The sequence below is a fragment of the Anomalospiza imberbis genome, chromosome 6, assembly GCF_031753505.1.
Source record: "Anomalospiza imberbis isolate Cuckoo-Finch-1a 21T00152 chromosome 6, ASM3175350v1, whole genome shotgun sequence".
NCBI classification, from domain to species: Eukaryota; Metazoa; Chordata; class Aves; order Passeriformes; family Viduidae; genus Anomalospiza; species Anomalospiza imberbis.
This window is the reverse complement of record NC_089686.1, coordinates 5,944,135-5,968,774: the sequence shown is the minus strand read 5'-3', so window position 1 is coordinate 5,968,774 and position 24,640 is coordinate 5,944,135. Positions and strand designations below refer to the sequence as shown.

At 42.5% G+C, this 24,640-nt stretch overlaps 2 long non-coding RNA genes across 2 annotated transcripts; one reads left to right on the top strand and one right to left on the bottom strand.

Moving 5' to 3' along the window:
• Positions 1-623: 623 nt before the first annotated feature.
• On the bottom strand, positions 624-18,823 carry LOC137475150 (uncharacterized). Its single transcript, XR_010999707.1, has 4 exons — positions 18,235-18,823; positions 14,842-18,143; positions 1,657-1,773; positions 624-1,220 (listed from the first exon to the last, which is right to left on the bottom strand). It is a non-coding gene; the product is annotated as an uncharacterized lncRNA (long non-coding RNA).
• Positions 18,824-20,405: 1,582 nt separating this feature from the next.
• Positions 20,406-21,494, top strand: LOC137475151 (uncharacterized). The gene is made up of 2 exons (XR_010999708.1): positions 20,406-20,511; positions 21,317-21,494. It is a non-coding gene; the product is annotated as an uncharacterized lncRNA (long non-coding RNA).
• The last annotated feature ends 3,146 nt before the right edge of the window (positions 21,495-24,640 follow it).

Genomic DNA, 24,640 nt, shown 5'->3' with positions numbered 1-24,640 from the left:
ATACCAACTGATGGAGGTTTAAGCATCCTTAGGCACTGCTTTTGGTGTGATTATCTCCTCAAGGTTGTTGTATTCTTGCCATGACTTCCCCACTGCTATCTTTACATGGTAATTTGAAATTTTTGTTAAAATTCTCATGCTTGGATCTATGCTTGAGAGTCTGGTGTAGCTGCAAAACCTCTTTGCTCTGTCTGCTCCCTTTGTTATCCTTGCAAAAAAAAAAAAAAATCTCTCTGTGTAAGTCAGAGTCACTGGAAAAACAAATCTTCATGTTTTGACCATTGGTTTTATGTTTATTCTTCCTCTGCTAGGTATCAAACCCACCACTTTCTTTTTTTTAATATATATTTTTAGGTTTATTTTCTTAAGAAAGAAGAGTTGTGTTCTCCTGGTGTCTGTGCCTATGATTCAGTGTGCATTTAAACCAGGTGCTGCCAATGTAAAGACAAAATATTTGCACCCCCTCACCCCATCCCTACCTGTGCAGGAAGGGTTTGTACAGCAAAGCAGAGGAGAGAAGGTGCTGGCTGAAAAAAGGATAAGCCATGAAGTCTTATTAACCCAAACCTAAGACCCAATCCTTCACACGTTTTTAGGTTTGATCAGTTCCACCACCCAGCTATGAAATTACCTGTGCCACCAACACCTAGAGGAGCAATGCTCCTGCAGGGAGAACAGAGGGTGAGGGGTGCTGGGTTTTTCAGGGGACAGTTAAAGGGCCACCAAATCACTCCATGTGCGCACATGTGTTCATCAGTCTTTGCTGTTCTCTCCCTGTACAGCTCTTAAATCTGTCTGGCCACCAAATCTCCACCCAACCTTACAGCAGGGCTGAGGACTCAAACACTGAGCTCCTGCTTCTCCCATCAGGCACCAGGAAAGGGGAGAAACTCCTCAGAGGAGGAGAACCACAGTGTGAGCTCACCTTTTTATCAGCCACCAGAGAGCCCACGTGTGCAAGCACTTTCAGAGACGTTGGTGTTATTGGCCACCAAAGCACCCACACTGCAGAGCCACAGGAAGCCTGGATTCACAAGTTCCACTGCTCTCTGAGCAAATTGTTAGGCTTAGGAGCTTTTGTTCAGCTGTTTTGGGGTCTCCAAAGAATCTGCAGTGATGACTGTACAAGAACAACACTCTCTGGTGCTGGCAAGTAATTAGAAGGAAAAGAACCAGAGCAGCCATTAAAATAGTAAAGGCAATTTTTTCATCCAGGATGCCTAAAAGAAAAAAAAAGAAATTTAAACTCAATTTCAGCATGTAGCAGGAGAAACACTCCCCAGTCTGCCACACACATCACACACATCCTGTCCCCCCATCTCAGTTTGGTCCTAGGGGTCTTGGAAAAATGTTAATCCCCTTTTCAGTGTTAGGCTGAATTCCACCACTGTGTAACTTTTAAAATTCATAGCAAAGTGTCCTAGGCCCCGACAAGCACTTTGCAAGGAGTTTCTCACCCTGAACAGAACTAGTGGCAAGAATTTATTACCCTTCAGAGCCATTCTGTGCATCAGTGGGAGCAGAGGAAACCTTTGGGGAGGGCTGGAGCTCACACAAAAACTTCACCTGCCCCTTCCTGTAAACTCACACTATGAGTTTGACTCAAGAAAACGGGAAGGAGGAAAGATTTTCTCCAAAAAATGGGAGAGCACTTACTTTTTAGTGGTACCACTACAAAATACATTCAGCCTAATTTTCTTCAGCCCTGCCCTACTTTGTCCTGCAGAGGTCGGTCTTGCCTGCAACACACTGCAGAGAGCAGGTCTGCGCCTCCTAAAACACTTCAGGGATTAGGAGTATTAGAACTTGGAAAGATTTCATCCCCTCCTCAGAAAAAGATTTGTTGAAGTTTCTCTCTGAAACAGAGATACAGGGTTTTTTTACAAGAATTTATGTTCCGAAAAAATAAAAGTGATGACGATCCTCCCAAGTCAGATCATCTATCCAAAGAAATGTGAAAAGCAAAGGATAAATCTTATTTCCAAAGAAAATTCTGGTATCTGGAGAATAAGCTAGTTTTGGTATAAATATGCTGAATCAAGGATTTTTATTGCCTTTTTCAGCCCAACATTTGCACTTGCACTAACCAAGAACATTAAAAACGAAGTACAGCAAGCCCTGACTGCAATCAGCTCTTCTTCCCTTGTAACACACACACATTGTCCATGCTGGGGTGAGTACCAGAACACAATCTCAGAGCCTACAGCCTGCTTTAAATCCCCCTGTACCGCCACAATTCTCAAATGCATGACTGCAGACATCTTTTCCTGACATTGCCCCCTTAGGTATACTGCATAAAATGGACCGTCATCCTTCAGGAGGAGGGAAAAAAATCCCAGTTCCAAAGGAGGGAAGCACTGTGATTTTGCTTATCTAACCCTAAACAAGATTTGACATATCAAGTGCTAAAAGCCCCCTGCCTCTGCACCGTGAGGGGGTTTCTTATCTCCTCCTTGCCACTGCAACACGAGCTGGGGGGCAGCTCTCTGCTGAGCTGGTTTTGGGGGCTTTCACCAACATTTCCCAAACTAGTTCAGCTTTCCCACCGTCTCAGGACTAGTCCCCAGCTAGAAGTATTTAGTGTGGCAGCTGCTTCCTGAGACATTTGGCCTCCTGGATACATTCCTCTGGGACTGGGAAGGGGATTTGGAGGAAGCTGGAGGTAGTTTGCTTTCCAGCATTGTGTGGCCAGCCTCCTTTCCTCTCCTGCAGCCCTGTCAGTGGGGATCCTCGGATTAGAAGGAAAGAGAAATCCCTGTCAGCTTAAGAAACTGGAAAAGACCAAGGGCTCAGATCAGACACAATCCTTCAACTCGCATTTTTGTGAGGGCAAATTAAGTCAGGAAACTTTTTAAGACCTAATTGCTGTCAGAGGGAAGACACCACCTTTGATTTTGAGTAGGAAGATTCAGAATTCATTAGTAGGAATGAAGGCAGAGGTTCACCTGGGGAAACAAAAAGCTTGTCTGGAAGGTCACAGGGTCTTATTTAGAATTTATCCTGCTTTGTACATTCCTGTCTACTACTTCACATTGTCATGTGCTGGTTTGGATGTGCAGCTAATAGCAGCTGGCCTGATTTACACAACATCTTGAGATTACCTTCAATCCAAGCAGCAGAAATCTGTGCTACTGCAGCTGTGGATACAGACAACCTGACTGCTACCTGTGCCTGGTAACAAGCAGGATTTCCTTACAACCTCTCAATACTTTCCAGGTGAAATCACTGAATCCCTGCTGGGGATTACATACAGGATGGATCACCGAGAAGTAGATTTTTGTCCATAGTTGTTATGTCTCCTTATTCTTGTCTGGAAAATGTATACTCTCACCTTTATTTGTCACCTTTCCTGCTCTTACACTTGTAAATGCTCCCCACAAGTTAAAAATATTTCTGAAGTGACTGGTCAAATATATAAAACAGATGCACAATTGCATCTTGGGATGAATTAATTCTGTCTGTGTGTGAGCAGGAGTATAAACGTATGGGTAGGTCAGGGGATATATCAGACTGAGCACAGCAGCTGATTTTTAAATCTCTGCCTCTCAATCACTGTTTCTTTGTGTCTGTTTTTCTTCCCTCTTAGCTAGAGGTGGAATCAAGCAAGGATGTTTTAAGGTAATCCCATGTCAAGCATTTAATTTTAAGTCGAATTTAAGATAAGGCCAAAATGTATTCAACACTTTCAATTTTTTTTCCTGTTATTTGAAGTATAACTTAAAAACAGCCAAATTGGCAGGAATTTTCCTCTAAACTAGCTAGGCAAGGAGCCAGCTGTAGGCCTTCTTTCAGGGCAGTTCCTGGAGCTTTCCCTATCAGCAGACAGCACAAATACTGCTGGGGATTGGTAGGTGTAAATGAGGTTCCCTGTGGGGATCCAGGTTCCCTCCATGTATTTTGAACAACTGTTCTTTTCTGGGAGCTGGACAACCTGGCCCTGCATCTCAAGTGTCAGGGCTACACGAGTTTTACGGCAAGGCTCAGATCTTCCCAATTGCATATTCACCCTGCAATGAGAGACAGTGGACATCGCTGTTTTGAGAAGGCAAGAGCTTGGATAATTAAATCTTTGTCCCTGAAAACTTGCATTAAATGTTCACATCCTCCACAGACAGTGCTTCATGGTATAATATTAATAATAAATATTATTATTATTATTATTATTATTATTATTATTATTATTATTATTATTATTATCATTATCATTATTCATATGAAATATTATGAAGATATTATTAAATATTAACACAGTGACCACCAAACTGAAATTAATGGCAAAGGCTATGGCTAGTGAAAGAAGTTCCTCATAGCCATGTGACCATCTAGGACTCCAGACAAGACATTTGGATCACTGAATTTAATTTAAGGTACCAGATGCAAACCTGCCATCAATATTTCCAAAAATTAAAAGCCACATGCTTAGGATGAAGAGCCACTAGCCATGGACCACAGGTTGCTTTCAAATCACCTGTTTTAGTACATTCAGAAGGACAAGAGTTGAAATAAATTATGGGATTTGGCTCTCAAGATTACTCACTACCTGATACCTTCTTAAACAGCCTTGGGCACGGGAAACCCAGATCCACCAGACACAGTCAGTCCATTTAAGTCAGTGGAAATTGTCACTAAGCCACCTTGAGGTGTTTCAGGTTTTCAGTTTTAGGTGACCCAGTTTTGAACCTGCAAGATTCCCTGTTTGTTTATTAGCTGTGGTCTGTTTCATGGGAAGAGTGTGAGGAAGGATGCATGGGGATTTTTAATGTATTTTAGATATGTTTTGCTCACATGTTACACTGATGAGGACAGGACGCACAAACATCTAGAAAAGTAAAAATAGCCATGCTGAACAGGCAAGATTTGGTCCTCTCTGTTTATATTTTTTCTTCTGTATTCTGTGTTAAAAATGAGGTGTGGTGGGGCCAAATCCAGTTGATTTTCTCATGTGCTTGCTGTATGGTTGAGTGTAAATATCCAGACTCATGCAATCTAAACTAATGCATTAATGCCCTTGTAAAAATTCAGCCCTTCTACTTTTCTGAGGAGCCTGCTCAAAGAAACAGCTACAGGGTCAGTCTCAGGTATAACAGATTTTTCTTTTAGACTTGAACAATAAAATAGCTGGTGGTCTCTAATGCTACTGCCTTTAAAACATTCCTGGGTTTTATTAGGATAACCCATAAGTCTAGAAAGTCCCACCCTAAGAGCAGCAGCAGCTTTTTTCAGAAAACACAAAGTTCTTCTTGTACAATGTTGGACTCAAGGGTGTCTGAAGTATGAATGGGTGGCTAAGGGCATAACAGGCAGCAGGTTTCACATTTTTAAAAGAGTGGGGGAGGGGGAAGGCAGCCCTACATTTTGGTGCTGATGTTTAACACTGCCTGGAACAGGAAAGGGCTTCCTGCAGCTCCTGGTGAACATGGGCAGGTCCTCGATGGGTATTGAAGCTCAGCCCAGGGTGCTGTGCTGATTTCCTTCCCCAGGCCTAGCCATGGATCCACACACCACAGGTTGTCTTTAAGAAATCAGAGAATGTGTACAAATTTCTTCAGCAAACTATTCTATGGAACCACATGTAAATACCTGTGAAGGGCTAAAAGAGAATTCCTGAGATATGTGGCCATTTATTCCACCACAAAGGACCAAGTAGTTCCTTTTCTTTCCAAAATACCTGGAAAATAATGCCATGGGTCACTGTTTCTATGAAACTGCATTTCTTCTTGGTTTATTATTGCTGACTGATCTCATGAGCTAACTTTCCAGAGGAGCACATGTGAATTTATTTGCATATGTGCCAATTATATTAATAGAAGTTGCAATGACTCATCAGTGCACATTGCTAAAAATCCTTCCTCAGCTCATCTTCACTGGGAGATTTCTGCTCCATGTGAATTTCCTCAGCTTACCTTGCTGGAAGTTCACACATCCTTATTCTCTTGGGAGGAAAATTGACTTTTCTTTCTGAGCTGGCAGGCACTCAGCCTGCCCATCCCAGTGACCGGACCGGCAGCACTTTGGCTTTGTTGCAATGAATCCTACTTGGGATTCAAATCCCAGAAATCTTCCTGGCAGAGAGCTGCTGGGTTTTGTTCAGTGATGCTTGAAGGCCCCACACACATAAGCAATATCATACAAATTTATATTTTACATTACAGCAAAAAACTCTTTTGCTGTATCATAACACTTGTATAAGATCTGGTGTATCTCGTAACACTGGTGCTGGCTGGACTCTTTTATACTTCATATAGATAATATTGTAAATGAACAGTTTTTTCTCTATCCTTGTTTTGCTCTTTCATTTAGCTCCCACCTTTTTGTTTTTTTCCAAATCTTCCTGCCTTCCTCTTTCTCAATTAATATTTCTCCCTGATCTCTCTCCTCATGGCTTCACTTTTACAAAATACATACCCAGCCACAATCAGACTGAACCTGATTTTACAGGGTTTGCATACATGCAAGATTAGGCAAAGTGCTCAGTACAACCTCAGTAAACACCTGCAGGTAGGAGGGCAGCATGGCTCAGAACTTACCCTGGGTTTTACAAAACTGCTCTGCACTGGCCCAGCACAGCTTCCAAAGAGGGCTTTTGAAAATCCCACTGCAACATCTTAAACTCCTGATCTAAGGTTCAGAAGTTATTCCCAAAGAATGCTGTTCTTCTCAAAATATGAGATGGATGCTGGTGGTTTCCAGGCCAGAGTCCAGAAAGGAGGTTCCACTTCTTGAGGACAATGAGTTCACAGTTTAGGCACTGAGTTGGTCCAAGTGAGACAGAACTGGAATAGCTGAGGTGTTTTGCATAAAACTGTCCTGACAGTTGTATTTTAGATGTGCACCCCTGTGGGCAGCTGATTCACTGCCCCCTTTTTAATTCACTATCTGCAGGTAACCATAGAGGGTAAGCACAGTATTTCTCAAATTATTTTTGGGAAGAACTCCTTGATTAGAGCTAATAAAATTTAATTATATGGTGCACCATAATCATTTTTTTGATGCCACTACTTTTAACAGAATATTTGAGACTACTTTACTTTCTTGTAGAAATGAATCAAAGGAACAAGAGTGTTCTCTGCCTTAAAGAACTGTCAATCATGTCAGACAAAAATAATGATAATTTCCACTTCTGCAGTGATGCAAAGGGGCAGGTAAGGATGTTAATTGAAGGAAATAAAGGATGTAAGTGTTTCAATCCAGGACCATCATGGAGTGGAGCCATGGAGCCTGGGACACCATGAGCTGCTTCTGCCAAGATCTCAGAGGTGACATCACAGAGCTGAGCTCCCTGAGCTGAACCCAAGTCCCAAGCCAAGCCTGCATCCTTCCACTTACCCAGGTAGCCTCAGAGCTCCTAATTCTGCCCTGGGGTACATGTTGGCCTGATGAACTTACTCTGAATAAGAGCTGTGGGCAGAATTTAGCCCACAGCAGGCAAGATTTATGGGCTGAAAATGTCACATACTTTGCTTTTTATTCAGCGAGAAAACAAGAGAAAAGCTTGAAACTAGCTGAGCAAAGTAAATGAATCAGGACTGCATATTTTTCATTCTGAAAACAAGAATATATATATCCATGAACATAAAAAACACAGGTGCCCAGGTGCTGCAGTGGCCTCCTAAATCTGCTGTAAAGCACCAACATCTAGGTTATACCTGTCTCCAGACAGATACATAAATCAATGTTGGAAGGTTTTTAGCAGGAAAAACTATCTTAAATAAACTCATTTTTAATCTTTTTCCCTAAGGCACTGTGTCCCTTGTACTTGAATTAAGTGTGTATAGGTACCACGGTCTTTGAACATAAAACTGCACAGCAGCAGGGAAAAGCAAAGCTTTGGCTATGCTGCATTCCTAATAATTTTTGCAGTTTATGGAAAACTCCCATAAACAGAGTACAACACAGTAAGCTTTCTCTGCTAATATGCTGTCTAGACTCCTTAAAATATGAGTTCTCCCTGCCTACCGTGTACCATGGCTTAAACTTTTGACCTTGTTTCTGTTCCCTTTGACCACTTCATAGGTTTTGACCCTTTTCAAGTATTTAATACCCAAATGGCAGGTCACCAGAGCTGCTGGGGCTATTAGGACTCTTAAAACCTGTCTTTTATTGTGAAGTTGAGAAAACTGGCTGCAATCTAACACAAAAAGTCGGAAAATATCTTCCCCCTTCACACAGCCCTCAGCATACAGCACCTTCCTAGGCTGGGTGACATTGATCTGTGGTAGAAGTGACAGCAGGCTCTTCTCTAACACCATCACATACGTGCTGGAAGGGGCAGAGGGCTCGTCATGGAACCACACAAACACTGGGGCATTGCTAATGCATGCCTTTGATTTCTGTTTATGGCCCCCAAGTTGAGCGATCTGTCTTGTTGGCACCAACCTGACTATTTTTAAATGATGCAGCAGCTGGCTCAACACATACTTCAAAGATTTATGTTCCTGTCTCAAAGCCCTCTCACTGAAAGGGGAACTCTGGAGTAGCTTCCACTCACTCCACACACACAGACAGTTGACATACTTTATCCCAGGACACCACAGCATGGATTTTAACCAAGAGAAGGCAGGGAGTTTTATCAGGGAAGGCAAATACAGAACAAAGGCAATAGTGAAATATTTGACAGTTTACAGACCTTGAAGTTCCCAAATTATAACTCATAATTCTGGATTTCTCAAGCTGCAAAGTCGGATAAACTCCTGATGGACACTAAGTGCAGGAAATCATCCCTTCCTATGAAGAGAAATACAGAAATGGAGTTAATTCCTGCACTTGCAGAAGCACATGGATAGACACACACCCACGTGGACTTAGATGTGCCCATGTTTCAGTAACACAGTAAAAGATCACTGTGCAGATGGGTATAACCAGGTATCAGTTGATGAGGGATATCTAGGAACACCCATCAGATGCAGAACTGCAGGATATTTCAGCTAAGCCATCACATCTGGCACCAATAATTACTAGGACACTCTTTTGTAGGGAAGCATTTAATATTTGGCCTACCGTACCTCTCCATTATGAATAGTCTGAATGAAATCCTGTGGTTAACAGTGGTTCCAGAAGTGGCCGACCAGCCTTGCCTTCACAGAGGTCTAGAAATCCAAAGATCCATAGGGGAATATTTTTCACTGCTGGCTACAGTAAAAAAGGCGACCCCAACTGCAGGAAGAAATGATGATGTTTGGTTTTAGATTAGAAGGTTGAAGGATAGTTTTATTTAAACTATAACATATTATATTAATATACTATTTAAAGAGAGATTATTTTGTTTTATAGACATATTTTTTATTTATTTAATTATTAATTGATTAACAAACTTGTGGTTGTTGAGAGTTTGAGACACAGCTGGATCTGACTGGATATTGAACTTAAATAACTTTCATTGGAATTTAATTAAGTAATTACTTTAGGTAAACAATCTTTATACTAAATTTTACATGGGGAAAACAAAGGAGCAGAGATAAAGATTTTTTTCTTTTCTTCTCTCTGTGCTTCTCTTGAGAGACAGAATTGTGTCTCTCTGTCTAGAGAATGTGCATGCCACAGCTGGCTAGAAAAATGCATGTAATTCTTGGCACTATTTTCCTGGCTAACCCAAGGTGGACACTCAAATGAACTACAGACCTGAAAAAGCATCAAGAGTGTCCCTACCCAGGAAGCCACCCTGGAACAATGCATTGTGATGGACAAGTGGGAGATGTGAATCCCATGGGAAGAGAACCCCTGTGGACGGTGGGAGTAGTGATGGAGGTGATGCTGTTCTGCTGCTGTTAACAGTCACAAATTGCCCTGAGTTTATTGCAGCTCTGACACTACAAGGGAGGACCTGCTTGCCCCAAAAACCTGAAGGAAGAGAAATAATGATCCCATCTGACTCCTGTGTGGGATTAGCTGAGATTCCGCTGTGCCTGTTAAAAGTAATTGCGTTCCCTTATGTTAAACCTTTACCGGGAGAGAGAAAAACTGTGAAATCCTGGCAAGCAGACCCCTTCTCCCCATCACCACACAGCTGAACTTGCAATCCTGACTTCAAGAGAGCTGCCCAGACCATGATGCAAACCCCTGAGCATCTGAGCAGGACCCAAGTGGGATGTGGTCTCCTATCTCATCTCTCAATCCTCCCCACAGGACAAGAGAGGTCACAGCTCCATCCAGGTTACAGCTCCATCCGTGGTGGGGCACAGCATCCTGAATTCATAAATTCCTTCTGCTGTGGAGGTAGCACTATCAATTCCTCTAATTTAGCTCCTTCAGCTGCTCTCTGAGCTGTTGCCTGTGCTGTCTGGTTCACTGTCCTAAAACAAATCTCTTTTAAAAGAGATATTTTTTTAGTGTCCAGAGTCAACTGGTGTTTAAGTGCATGGATTATGGAAGTATTTTAACAGTGTAAAAATTTAAGCACAGGGAACATATATTTTGAGGGAGTTTTCCTCCCTCTGTCAGTCTTACTGTAAGGCTGGTATTGGACCAATTTTGACTTCCTTCTCAACAGGTGAGGGACCAGAAGTACATCCAGCCCATCACCCTTCCTCTGGGCTGGCCACTTCTGGGGCTGGAGCAAACTCCTCTCTGGCTTCAGAGCAAGAGAGTAATTCCATAAAACCCGTTATAAATATGTGTGTACATCTATGCACACACATACACAGATATTTATCATCCATATGTCTCTCTCTCAGCTTTATTCAGGCTCAAGCTAAAACCCTTCTAATCTGCATCAGGCACAGTAAATGTTGCCCCTGTGATATCTCAGTGCTTCCCTGCCTCTAATTTTTTTTTTTTTTAGGCAATATTAGGAAATACTATCCAAAAGCTTTTGAGAACAACAGGAATCTTTCTGTCATCCCCTTGGGTTTCAGATCAGGACCTGAATTCCTGGTCTAAGCCAAAATCTCTACGTTGTCCCCTCTCTTTTTTTCTCTGATTTTCCCATGTCTGCCACAATTTCCTGCCTTTCTTACAACATCTGGTAGAGTTTTTTAATGCATCTATATCTGAGGGCTGAATTAGACACATGACTTTTAAATAGCTTAAAATATTTTGACATCTCCCAACCTACTTCTAAATCCTACAGATGGGTCAAATTATCTGCTAAGATCTGCTGAGTGGGTCTCACCCTAGTGTTTTCTTGTTCCTAAATGTGCAAAACAATTATGTGAAATGGAAAAAAGTTTAAATTATAATTAAATTACAATTAAAGCTTAAATTTTATGGTGCCGAGCTAAGGAGGTAAGTTCAGCTAAACATTTTGTCAGCATGTAACAAACCAAATTTGTTTAAGGAATTTATATTCTTCATACATCTTGGAGAATAAGTTCTTGTGTGCATTTTTCCTTTTAAATCTCCAGAGCCAACAGTATAGTGATACAGATTTCAGGCATGTATTGAATAAGATCACACCATAATATTGATACACTTATAATAGCCTTCATATGGAAAAATTCTAGCAAGTTCAAATGATTCACCAAGATTTTGCTTAGGTATTCATGTCTGAACCAGAAACTCTCCGGAGGGTCATTTGCTTGTTTGATAAATCAGAAAAGAACACATTTTTATACAAGTATTTTAATACAGGAAATATGAGTCTAGTCAGTATCTTTCCAAATACATGTGTCTGAATGGTTTTTGATTTGAAATGCTGCTTAATGTCTTTTAAAGTACTATTTAAACAACTTCACATGAGCAACTACCGATCAATATGTCTCCCATTCTCTAACACTAAAAGACCAATGCTAAATAAATGGGTTTTTAGAATCACGTATAATGAATAAACCAAAAAGGAAATGGAAGAGGAAAAAAAGAAAACAACAACAAGGCCTTATTTAGAATATGTATTACCCCAAAAATGTAAATGGCCACCTCTAGTTTGGCTTTCTAATGGAAAAGAAATAACATGAAATTGGGCAATTACAGATCTTTTCCTGAGGTTTGACTCAGTCTGCTGCATTTTTGGAGGGCTGGTAGTAATGGCACTGGGGGGACTGGGCAGTGTCCAGGCAAGCCAAAGGCAACAGATTTATGGCATTAAAAAGGGTGTAGCCAGAGAGTAACTTGTAACAAATGCATCTAAAAATGAGCTGTACAGAAATGATGGATGATAGCAGAGAGCAGGCCCCCAGGAAATGCTGGGGTTTGAAAGCTCCCACTGAACTCTGGTTTAATCCTGGTTTGAGTGGAGCCAGCAGAGGGAGAGGAGGCTCCTCACAGAAACCATATTTTTATATCGCAATGTGCAGAGTAATTCAGACAGAGTCCCAGGCATCTCAACAGAGGAAAGGAAAGCCAAGGCTGCTTTGCCAAACTTGCACAAGCGGGGCTTGCAGAGCTTTCCTTTTAGAAGAAATAAAATCTAAGCCTTTTGGTAGCGTGGAGTATCAGAAGGATTTCTGAATCCATCTGTGGGGTGGGAGGTGTGGTCTGTAGTGCAGAGAGCGAGTGGGAGTAGCCACTGCAGGTTTTGGATGCTGAGTTTTTGTGCACCACAATGCTGGTCCAAGGCTGGAGGAAATGATGGACACTCAAACAGCTCAGGCTGTTCTGCTCATCTGTCCTATCTACTGATCCCCTACCCTACTCATCTCTTCTAAATTCTCACCCTTCTCTCCTGAAATCACTAAGCTTTTTGTATCCATAACTTCTCCTGGCAGGGATTCCACAGCTCTGTTACCTTTGTGTGAAGAAAAACTTCCTGTTATTTTTAACCTGGATTTTACAAGCCCTTTATCATGGCCACTTTTGCTGGAAAAATCACAGAGTGGTTTGGGTTGGAAGGGACTTTAAATATCATCAATTTCCACCCCCCTGTGATGAGCAGGGACACCTTCCACTAGACCAGGTTGCTCCAAGCCCCATGCAGCCTTGTCTTGAACACTTTCAGGGAAATGATAGTGAACAGTCTATCCCTGCTTAAAACCCTCCTTATTATTTGTGGTACTCTAAATCTTTGTCTTACCCCTACTCTCAAACTTTCCCTTTTCCAGATTCAATCATGTCTTATATGGAAATTATTCCAAGCCTTTGATCACACTTTTGACCCTTTTTAGAACTTTTCCAGTTTACTACATGCTTTTTTTTTTTTTAAGATGAGGGGACAGAACATTATTTTATGCTATGAAATAATTATCCATTATTTGAGGTGTGGATGACCCATGGGTGTAGAAGGTGATGAAATTATTTTTGGTTTTCTTTCTATTAATTTCCTAATCATTCCTAACATTCAATTTACCTTTTTTTAACTCATGGCTTTTGAGCCCTGAACTGATGTTTTCATTCCAGATTCACTTCTTAGTTGTAATAGTCAGCTCAGAGCCCATCATTTTATAATGAATCTAGGGGTTGTTTCTCCCCACGTGCACCACTTTCTGTTTATACACACTGAATTTCATCTGTCACTTTATTACCCAGTCACTCAGCCTCATAAGGACCTTCTGCAACTCTTCACCCTTCACAATCCCACTGTTAAAAGCCAACAGGAAGCCTGTGGCTCCTTTTGCTCAGAGAAGATTAGCAGGGACTGGGCAATTCAGGGAGACTCATCCTTGGGCAAACTTGGCTGGATTAGCTGCCTTTAGACTTCCCTCAGGACAAACTGGGCGCTCTTGGGGATGCTCAGAGCCTTCAGGCAAAGGAGGAGTTTTCCCAGAGAATTCCCATGGAATTCTCTGCAGCCCTCACCTAAATGGGGCCTGCCTGAAAGCCTGAGTATGTGAGGATGGGGAGGAGCAAGGCAGGCTTGCCCTGCACAGCTGCACATGGTGCTGGGAGTTAGACTGGCTATGGTACAGCCACACGTCTGCTAATGTCAGCTCATAAAAGACCAAAAAAAAAAAAAAAAAATCGCCTTTGGTTTAAAGTTTGCCCCCTCTGTGCCCCTCCTTTTTTCCCCCTCTCTGCTTCAAAAGAAAGACAGGTTTGAGTCTGACTCTGAAGCACCCTGTGCTACAGTATGTGCCATTTACTTTAGTAAGGCTGATTAAGTCATGCATTTACAAGTAGACCTTCCATCAGAGCTAATTTAAAGCAGATGTTCTGGGTTCCACAGCCAGGGAGGCATCAATCTGAGAATTGCAAGGGTCTCTGTAAGAGCACTGTTTTTACTGCACTTTATAGAGCACTGGGAGGAGGTTAATTGGTGTAAAAGTTTAATTTCAAATAAGGATCCCCTTTTAAAGTTGCATATATGCATATACTTTTTATGGAGCGTTATATTACAAAGTCAAAGTGGGGGAGAAAAATCATCCAAAAACATTTCAGGATCAAAGACACCCAACCTGTCAACTGCTAAGATATTTTTATGAGGAAATAGGACTCACATTTTCTCCAGAAGAAGGAGAGAGAAGTAAGAAGTGGAAAAATATTTAACTAGATTCCATGGTATATTAGAAGAAGGAGAAAAAAAAACACCCATGCCAATATGTTGGTTTCAGAACCTTCTGGCTTGGCTTCCACCGCTGAAAATATTGGCAAGAAAATGCTCTGCGCTGGGAATATTTATTAGAAAAGCAATAGATTTGTACAGTTTAACAATAGAGGGAGGATTCACAGTCGTCCATTTGCTCTCTGTTCTAACTTTCAACTACTTTTGTTTTTTATTTGCAAGGCAGAATGACTATACTTATCCCTTGAAATGATCGTCAGCACTGGCTTAGCATAATTGTATTATTTTATTAATTGTATTGCCTATGGAGGGGTAATGACCTGTTTCTTATACTGAAAACTGCACAGGTTACTCCCAGATGGGAGGCCAGTCTTTTTATTAAGCTTAAGTCATTTAGATTTACATTTTATGCTTATTAGAAGTTATCAGATTTTTTTGCCTTTAATAAAGACAACAAAAGAAACCAGATTTACCTTGAACTTCAGTTTAGATTTGTAGTAATACAGATTATGGCAGTGTTCAGCTCCAGAAAGGTTCTCTCTTCCTCCATCATTCCTGAGGGAGAATCTCATTAAATGTTGCTGCTCTTCCTGCCTTGTGCTACAGGAGCATCTATGGGCCTTGGCCAAATTTGCTTAACACTTTCCAAACCATGGCCTTGACAAAGCACCTTCGAGTCTGCCAGGGTAAGAGAGCTAGAAACAGGCTGCAAATGCTTCCTGCAAAGGAGAAGTGAGTGATTTACTCAAGGCTGTAGAAAAACTATGCCCAGAGACCTCATACATGCTTCTTGTGCATGCCAGTCTAGAACCCCAACCACAGCAGGCTCTGCTTCTGATCCTGATGAAGACTTCTCATCAAACAGTGACAAAATGTGACAGAAAGGCTCTTATTTGTTATTTCTCCTTTCCCAAGTGTTCGGAGCCATTCCAGACTTGCATAACCAAGGGAGATTTGGGGGGAGTTCAGCGTAGAGGGTGATTTCAGACTTTCTGGGCTGTAACCTGCAGGGTGAGCTCAGAAAAGTCATGTACACAGAGTGTAAGGCACACAGCCCTGGCTTGTGGTCCTCTTCTCATCCTTGTACCTCAGGAATCTGTAGTGTTGTGCTACAGAAAGAATTCCATAGCAGTGTGGTGATGTTTGAGTCTTCCACATGAGATCCACACCACATTACCCAAAATTCCCATTGCCCAAAGTGCCTCACCTCTGCCCATCTGTCTGTAAGTGGCTCTGTGCTGCTATGGGGGGAGCACTGCCTGAGCCCTGTGTAGCTCAGGAACAAGGAATGTGTGGCCCTGGAAAGGGGAATGGAGGAGTTTGCTTTGGAGGATTCCCAGCAGGAGCTGAACACTGGGCATGCTGGAGGTGCTGACGTGCAGGATGTTTCCCAGACAGCAGAACAGTGCAGGTGCTGTAACTACACTGCTTAATGGGCACTGTGCTGAAGGGCTTGGCAGGATTTTATCCCCCAAATTAAGGGTAGCTGTGTAGAAGGACTCAATCCTCAGATCTTTTATGACTGGGAAGAGCACACCAAGCCCATCACTAAATATGTTCTTTCCAAGGGCAGCTTGAAATGGTATTGATAGGATGAGTGAAGTTCCTGTGCAGGTTTTGCACCTATTCTTTATAGTCTGGTTTAGTGAAACACAGAGACCCGAGTGGGCTCTGTGCCCAAGGAAGAATATAATCCTTCAGGGGATATGGAACTAACAATCTCATAATGTATGGAAGCCAAAACAGGCAGAGCACACTGGGCCAAATGCATCCTGACTGGAAATCCTGCAATTTGAGAAGGCTGCAACACAGAGGAGTTTGACCCAATGCATTTTGAATTTAGAATAGATGCCAAGTAGTAACCATTCCCATGTGAAAACAGCAAACATATCTCTTTGAGACCAGTGTGTTCCAATGAAGTGCATGAACTTAAGGGTTTTTTCCTTTCCAGGTGAATAATGCAAAAACAAATTAAAAGCAGGAAATCCTGATAAGTGGTACAAGGATGTCTGTGCTACAATAGCATCAATCCCCGTCTTCTCTGGCCCCCTTTTTCAACACCTTCTTCCTCATTAATCTCATTTTTAAAGTCCTGAAACAAGTTGCTGCCAAGCCTGATTTTTTGCCAAAGATTTTTTTTTATACTCCAGCCATTTGGAATATGTATTGCGGTTCTGTTAAAATACAGAAGAGAGAGAGACTGCTCAAAAAGCAATTACTAGTCAGTTTATGCAAAACAGCAGTTTTGTAGATTCCTTAGCTTTGTTTTGTCTTTCATATTCACCTCTAAAAACATGGCTTCCAAATTCCATGTAGTAACTTTCAGTCCCCCAAATGCAAACTGTGAGGTCTCCAATTAGCAAATACTGAATTCTGGAGTCAGCTTTTCCAAAAGGTCTTCTGGAGCACATTGGAGTCCTCTTTACTTTAATAGGCTCTTTTGTTTTAGCTTTTACTGACATCAGTACATCCCTGGTAACTTGAGATCTCTGCACATTTTAAGCCCCAGACTTGCAGTTCTCCAAATATCTCTTCTCCCAGAAAAAAATAGGAGTATTTACAACACCTTTGAGAGATTGGGAGTTGTATCTAAATCCAAACTTGAAATCCCCAAACTCCTGTTCATAAACTTCACACCCTGAAACTATGTTGGATCCCTAGTGCCCAGCAGCAGAGTTCCCTAAATTCACACCTCAGATTAGGTGCCTCCTCCTCCTTCCAGATGCTGCTGGACACTACCAATATCACCAACCCAAACCATTCTGTGATTCTTTCTATGACAAATGCTGATTCATCTCCCTGGTATCCAGTGACAGGACACTTGGGAATTGTTCAAAGCTGCACCAGGAGAGGTTTAGACTGGACATTAGGAAGCATTTCCGTACCAAGAGGATGGTCGGACCATGGAACGGACTTCCTAGAGAGGTGGTTGATTCCCCAAATCTGTCTTAGTGCTTAGGAGGCATTTGGACATTTGCTCTTAATGTACTGGTCAGCCCTGAAGAGGTCAGACAGTTGGACCAGATGACTATTGTAGGTACATTCCAACTGAAATATTCATTCTATTCTATTCTATTCTATTCTATTCTATTCTATTCTATTCTATTCTATTCTATTCCATTCCATTCCATTCCATTCCATTCCATTCCATTCCATTCTTCTCAAATCACTCAATTTTTATAATGAAACATGCTAGATAACCAGCATTGCAACCATAATATTGGATGTGTGTTTTCATCATTATTTTTTCCTACTTCCATTTCTAAACACACAGATCAGTCTGATGTTCATAAAATCAGGAGACAAAATGCAAGACTGTGTCCTTTGATGCATCCCTATGGATCCTGGGTTTAGTTGCTGGTGCCAAATAGGCTCTGTGCACAGCACCCCATTCAGCTCTGCCAAGACATTTCCTGCTCCCCACAAATTTATGATGTCACTTGGAGCAGTAGCTTACTTTTATGATGGTAACTCTGTTGTGAATCTGATATAAAAGCAGCAGTGCCCTGGCTTCTCAGCTGGTGTAAAAAGGAGAGCTGCATCAGTTTGTGCCAGCTGAGGATGTGGTTCAAGCTGTTTGGTTCAAGCTTTTCCCTGCAAGCTGTTTGCTGCAATCTCAAGGACGCTGGAAAAAATGTTAACATCAGCCAGTTGGGGGCAGGAGGGAAAAATCCCTGAAAATTTAATATAGTTGCAGAGCAGTTTTTGTTTTTTCCATTAGTCGATATTCTCAGGTTACCAGAAAGGAATTCATTGTCCTTCTCCACATTTGCTGCTATTGAAACAAGAGATTGAAAGAGTTGAGAATAAATGGCCAGGCTGAAAACTTGCAGTGCTTGTGCTGGGGTTTGGGTTAGGGCCCTTACCAATAGAGGGCTGATTAGGCATCCATTTCCCAGTCCTCAGCAATGAGATTAGGAAGTGCAGGAAATTCATTGTCTTGAGCTTGCCACTGCTGGCTTGCTCCAACAGCCATCCATCAAGGGACTGACAAGCTCAAACTGTCCATGTCAATCTGCAGCTGCCTTTAATCACACACAGATTTGTGGGACACCCCCCTTGCCCCCTGTGGAGATCTAGAAACTGTGCTTTGTTTTGCCTTGACATATATTTTTCCATTTAAGATGAAGAAGTATGAGTCCCATTAAGCTGCACTGCAGCTAAGAAGCAGAAGGGGCAATGCTCTGTCTGAAATGGAGGAAATGATGATGTAATTTTGAACCGTTTAGGACTGAAGGGATTAAAAGCTTTGGAGTGGGATTTGGAAAGTCTCTGGTGTTACGTAGAGTAGGGTTATATCTCCTGCCTCCCCATCTGGACAGAGAGGACCTTTTTCCTATGTACTGGTGTGGGGGTTGTTGTTGTAGCTGTGCTGCTCACGAAACACCATGGCACTTCATACTCCATCATCATTTCCATCACAAACTCTCCTTTCCTGTGAGGGATCCCAACATCACAGTCAACATTTGCTGCAGGGTAAAGCTTACCCCAAAAGTCTGGTCTCAAGCTGAAGAGCAGCAGGGGCACAAGGCAGGATCAGGCTTGGAAGCTTTCCACTTTCTAGTAACATTACACTTACCTCATTTTCTAAAATGAGCATTTCTAGCCATTATCAACAGCCCCAGACCAGGGGCTGATGCTCCTTTTCCATGTGTTCAGACAGCTCACTGTCCAGTCCCTGCAAGGATTTATATCCCCACTGGTTTGGTGGTGGGACACATGTCCTGGGTGATCCTGGCCAGGCACATCTCACTCGAGGGGGTGTGCAACACCTCAGCAGGCTCAGCAGCTCCTTGGCTCACCTCCCCATCCCATCTGCTGCTCTCTGATGCTCCAGGCAGGGGCTGCACACACAGGGAAGTGGCTGGTTTTCCTCAGCCTCCCCTCGGCCATTCTGCTCATCCACGAGAGGTCCAAGGGAACACGGGTGAAGTCATCATGTACTGCTGAAGCCCTGAGTGGTCCTTGCAGTGCTGTCTTCCAGAAGTTCAATGGTTTTTGGGGGTCTCACTGGCTCTTTCCATTAAGAGAAGAAACTCACTTTAGTTATTTTTCAAAGTTAATAATCAAAATCTCTTTATGGACTCAAATACTCTTTATTAACCAAACCTAGTTTCTCTGAGCAGAGCATGGATCAAATAACAGGTGGGGACAACACCTGGTCTTACTGTAATCAGCTACTCCCCCATGTTCTCTGTCCCTTTCTGTGTTATTCTCTCTAGGTTGGACTCTAAGCACATTTCTGGCTGCAGCTCAGGTCTTTGGTTCCTTCTCTGTTTGCTGCCTTTCCCCCTCTTAACGTTCCTCTCATTTCCAGACATATGATCAAGCCAGAGCTGTATTCTGTCAGAAATGCTCTTGTCAGGTTTATCAAGAAATTGAATTTGTCAGCTACAGATATGTCCATATCAAATACAAGACAGGGATATCAAGCTAAGAATAAGTTGGCAAATGGCAAGAAATAAATTACTTCTTAATCTCCAAGAACAGAAGTGGTATTTTGACAGGTGTTCTGGCCATGCTTTAAGGGATAATCAAACTCCCTGCATGCTCTAAACACATGGAAAGTCAGTATACATGCAAAAAAGTGGCCATATCCCCTAGTAAAAACCTGACTGAGAAATACCTGCATTGCAGATGTATTTTCAAAGCCTGTTCTGTAATTACTCTGCTATATGGAAACACAGCATGAAGTTGTGGTCTGCTCCCATTAGTTTTTATCACAAAGCAGGCAAATAAAATCAGCTATTCAGGCATGCTGAAATAACATTAAGAGCCTGATAAATTGGCAAGTGCAATCACTGTTCCAAGTCAGAAGATATTTACATTTCAAAGAGCATCAGTCCAGTTCAAGAGGCTTCCAAAGATCTGCTTTCTAATCTGTCTCCAATGTCAGAATAATTAGAGTGTTATATGCTCTGATAACAACTTTCTCGAGTTCCTTATCTGAATTGAAATAGCACAGGGACTGTCTCACTCAGGAGACTGTAAATCAAAAGTGAAATGACAGTTTTAGTGGAGGCTCTGGGATTTATTTCAGCTGAAGACCTGCCCATGCCATGATGACATACAAGCTGGCCATAAAGACAGCACTAAATGAATCTTAAAAATGTTAAGAGAGATCCAGTTTACTCTCAGAAGAGGTCAGTGATTTACAGGATTCATATTCCTGTATTGTTTTTATTGTTATTATTTTATGACAAGGTTCATCCGGGGTCAGTTGAGACTCCAGAGTTCTCTGTAGCTGAGCTGTGCCTGTTCCAGTGGCTGATACAAGAGGGAGGGAAGAAATTTCCATCTATCCCATGCCTGGGAGTGCATTTCTGCTGGAGGCTGGAGTGCTGCTCCATAGGGAACAGGGCTGGGGATAACTTCTCTAGAGCACAGCAGCCTTCAAGGGTCCCAACAGGAGCATTTTGAGGTTGCCCAAAAATGAGATTTTTCAGCAGCACAAACCACTCATGGCAGGTACATCCTGCTTGGTTCCTGAGACTCTGTGTAATGGAAAACAAGCCTATGTAAGCCAGAGGGCTGCTCATGGACATTGTCCCACATTTCTGCTTGGATTCACATGAATCTGGTGATCATCTTAATTAAAACAAGGTTTGTGTGGCACTAGGACACGCATGGGTATGGTATTCTCTTTTGGAAGGCCAGGAAACCATAATTGCCCAGAAGAAAAATATTGGGCCAAGTCCAAAAGTCCTCTTTGCTCAAAACATATTCCACAAAGACAAAGACAGTAAAGTTCTTTTGAGGGATCACAAGCTGTCTACCTTAGCAAAGCTGAAATAACGAGGCAAAGCCATTTCGCAGGCTGCCCCACTGCATGCAAGTAGGGAAAAAATACACAAGCAAAACCACTATTGCTTGCCAGAGTCCAAGAACCAGGGAAAATTCAGTTTTGTCTCATTTTCTTTTCTCCTTCTCTCTCTGTGCCCTCTTCAGAACAATTACAGGTAGACATCCAGCAGAAGGTTTCAGTGCTCAAGCTGAGTTCTGCAGCCTTTTCCCACGTCTATTGTGCTCAATACAGGTACCAGAAAAAATGGAGAAGTATCTCAAGACACTTTTGACACTTTGAGAGGTGGCTCAAGACACCTTGCAATAAATTATGTTTTCACAATGATAAGTAACAATTGACTGGTAGGCTGAAAATAACAACATGGTTTCCCAAAATTTATGCTTAATCCTGTCACCTGGAAAGGTATTCTGCAACATTAGTTAGTCCTTATGCCTGGAAAGAGTTTGGTCCTGAACCCTGACAGACTGGTGGACTTTTGCCATCACCCTGGGAGAAAGCTTCCCTTCAATTCCAGATGCACGAAATTAAAGCTATGAGTTCTGGTCAGTGTTGCCATTGCTGGCTTTCACAGGATGGTTTAAAAGGGCTTTTTCCCATTGTTTTTCCAAGGACCTGCCCAAAAATGTTTCCATCCAAACCACCATCATGCAAGACTCCAGCAGAGGAGAGAAGAACAATAGCACACAAGGTTCCAAGTTCAATAGCAATTTCAAGGATTTTGGCTGTTACAGTTAATGAGTGGCAGTTTCTCTCAGGCCTCCTTTCTTTAACCCTTGACAGCCAAGGCTTGGAAAACTACTGGTCGAGAGGGCAAAGAGGTCAAAAAAACCCATTTATTTAGCAGACATGAATTATTAAGAAAGCAAAACTAAAAAATGTGTAAGTGTTTTGAAGCAAAAATATCAGATAAAATGAGATTTTATTTATATTTCCACTTTTGCTAAAGTAAAGCATGAGACTGAAGGGTGGGGTTCAGAGTCTGGATTTTGGGCAGGGCTATTTTAGAAGGCTGAAGACAGTCCAACAGTTGCTCTAGGGCAAACACTTCCCAACTTTAGTGTATTTTAAAAAAATATGTTTCCTGATCTGAGATCTGTGGCTTGGGCATGTTTCTAAACATTTCTTTTTCTTGAAAAAAAAAAAAAAAAAAGAAAAATCATCACATGGTGCCACTGCAGAAAAACCCTGGAGCTATCTGAAACTACCTTGTCACGCCTTCCCTTCCAAAAGGCATGGGGGGGTTGATAGAAGACTGAAAGCCAGAAAAATGGGGAAACCGGGTGTTCCCCAAAAATTATGCACAAACCCGTTCTAAAGGACAGAAAAAGCATCTCTTAGCTCCTCTGTGGGGATAGCCTGACATCGGTGAGGAGGAGGCAGCAGCTCCTCACAGGCCGTGTGAGAGGACACGCCCGGGGAAAAGTGACCCTTCCCAGCAGCGGCCGGCCCGCACCGTGAGCACTGCTGGCCTCTGGTGCTCAGCACCTTTGGAATTATGAGGCCCAGGACACAGGACCCTTGCCCCGGCCACACCAGCCCTCACAACCAGGGGCAGTCCCTGTCAAGCGGCCTGACACGGGCTGAGCACCACCCAAGGCAGCCCAGGTCTCCTGAGATGTCCCTGTCCCCTTGGCTGGACCAGGTGGGGACGAGTTCAGCTTCATCTCACGGTGCCTGTGTCAGGATCAACACGTGTCCCCTGACACAGCTGATGCCTTGGAGTGGTACCTAGAGCTGAGGCTAGACAAGATTAAGATAATAAAGTGGGTATTTGCTCAAGGCCTTCAAACTGGTACACCTTGGGCAGTCAGAAGCCTTCCAGAGGCCTCACCCAAGCTGGACAATGGTCACGAGTTTTTCAGACAATTATAAGTTTGGTCCATTTATATATCAGGGGTTAATCCTCCAGTGACAGCTTCAGGTAATGAAGTTATACACCCCCAGTTTGCTCCCCCCCACATTCAATTCTTGTTTACACTTTTTGGGGCTTGAGGCAGTAGGGTGTCCTTGGATTTCAGGCCTAGAGGGATTGTTTTGTCTAACCAAAATGTGAATGCAGTTAACTAACTCTTCATATGGAGTTTGGAGTTACACATTAATGCAGTACAGAATTTGAAAACTATAAAAGCTAAACTCCTAATCTATCACAGCCAGGGGATTACGAGAGCCCTCCAGGCCAGAGTTTTGAGAGAGGGTTCAAATGGAGGAAAATGTGCCGCAGGGAATGATACAGGATTTCAACCTCCAACATGAGAAAATCCATTATTTCATGGGAGTTTAGCACCCTGCCAGGCACTGCTGCTGTACACAACCATCTGAGCTGGTTGTTCCTTCTGCAGCAGAGAGACAGAAGGATTTAACCTGTGAGACACAGCAGCATGTTCTGCCACACTTCCCTGCACCAGGATCTGGTTGCCTCCAGTGCCCCATCTTTGCTGTGCCCAAAGTACTTTCCTCCCTCTGCCTCAATTTCCAAGTCCCATGAGTATGAATGGTGGCACAGATGGGAATAGACCAAACCTGGGGCTTGTCCTGCAGGACAATAGAAATCAATTCAATATATCAGCACCTTGGTGTTACCTGAGATACTTCATTTGTAGTTGCTGGTGGTATTCTAAAGACTTTTGTCCATCTTGGAAACAGGGTAAATCCTCCAGTGCAGCTCTGGAGAAAAGAAGAGGCTCAGACATTCATGGTGAATGCTTGTCACAGTCCCTCAGTGACAGCTCAGCATTTGATATGAATGAGGGAGGAGGCTGACAGCAAGTGGAGATCTTGAGGCTAATTACCTTGAATAATTTGCCTGCAGGTGCTGTGCAGGTGGTCTGAGCCCTGAGGCACTGACCTAGGAAAAGCCATGGGAATCCTGCATCCTGCTCCCATCTCAGCTGCAGTTCTGGGATGCTGAAAAAAACCCACAGATTCCTCATTTTAATCCACAGTTATCAACTTAGAGTTGCTTCGAAAGAAGAGGAATAATTTGATGTCATTGTAAAGCTTAACTCCATTCATTTTGGCAGCTTGCTCCATGCCAGCTTTAAAAGAAGTGGAGAACTTCCTCACAGATGAGAAGAGCATTCATCAGCTAAATCCTGTAGGCATTTACAAACCAAACCAAAACACACATTCTTTCCTGAGGCTGGCCAGGCAGCCACTGGGAGTCACCCCTCCTGAACAATGGTGTTTTAAAATATTCTGGGATTTTAGTTAGCCAGTGACAAACTCTCATGAAATGCGCTCAAATTCTTCTTCTCCAGGCCACTGACTTGAGGGTTATCATGTCTGTATTTAGGTTTAAAGCTATTTAACACCTCTTTGAGTGCAATTCTCAAGATGTATGAATCTTGTGAGTCACAGTGGTTTCTAAAGAGAAGCAGTCATTTATATCTTAGATTATCAGTAAAATCTAATTTCTGGGACCAAATAAAAAAGACATGACACCATTCTGTGCTTTGACATTCGGGAAT